Raw genomic sequence first — 363 nt, 5'->3', positions numbered from 1 at the left:
TGGCACAAATCTCACTAGTCGCGGTTTCCTGTTTCTGACACGAGCCTGACAAAGGCTGCTTTTTAGCACCTCCTCCCAAGCTCTCCATTGTGCCGCCCTCATTTGTGATGTGGACAGCTTTTTGACCTTTAACAAACTCAAAGGGCTTCGCCGTTAGGCAAAGCCTGCCAAAAATAGCTTGAACTCGTTACTGTTCCTCTCCACGGAAGTCTTTAGTAAAAGGCGAAAGACTTGTGCGTTATGAAGAGAAACCAGAGTCAGTACAGCCCCTCGCTCCAAGGACAGCCCAGGAGTCTATTCGCCACAGTCACCACCATCGCGGTAGGCTTGTCTTTGCTTGCCGCCAGCCGAGTCCCGGGACTC

The 363-nt window shown here is 51.8% G+C and overlaps 1 non-coding gene across 1 annotated transcript; it reads right to left on the bottom strand.

Annotated features, from left to right (window-relative positions):
* Nucleotides 1–143: 143 nt before the first annotated feature.
* On the bottom strand, nt 144–260 carry LOC111662163 (U5 spliceosomal RNA). Its single transcript, XR_002761295.2, has one exon. It is a non-coding gene; the product is annotated as a U5 spliceosomal RNA (small nuclear RNA).
* Between the last annotated feature and the right edge of the window lie 103 nt (nt 261–363).

The sequence above is a fragment of the Seriola lalandi genome, unplaced genomic scaffold, assembly GCF_002814215.2.
Source record: "Seriola lalandi dorsalis isolate HSWRI2012SDOR001 ecotype SW California unplaced genomic scaffold, Sedor1 jcf7180002000145, whole genome shotgun sequence".
Classification (NCBI taxonomy): Eukaryota; Metazoa; Chordata; class Actinopteri; order Carangiformes; family Carangidae; genus Seriola; species Seriola lalandi.
This window is presented reverse-complemented; position numbering and strand designations above follow the sequence as displayed.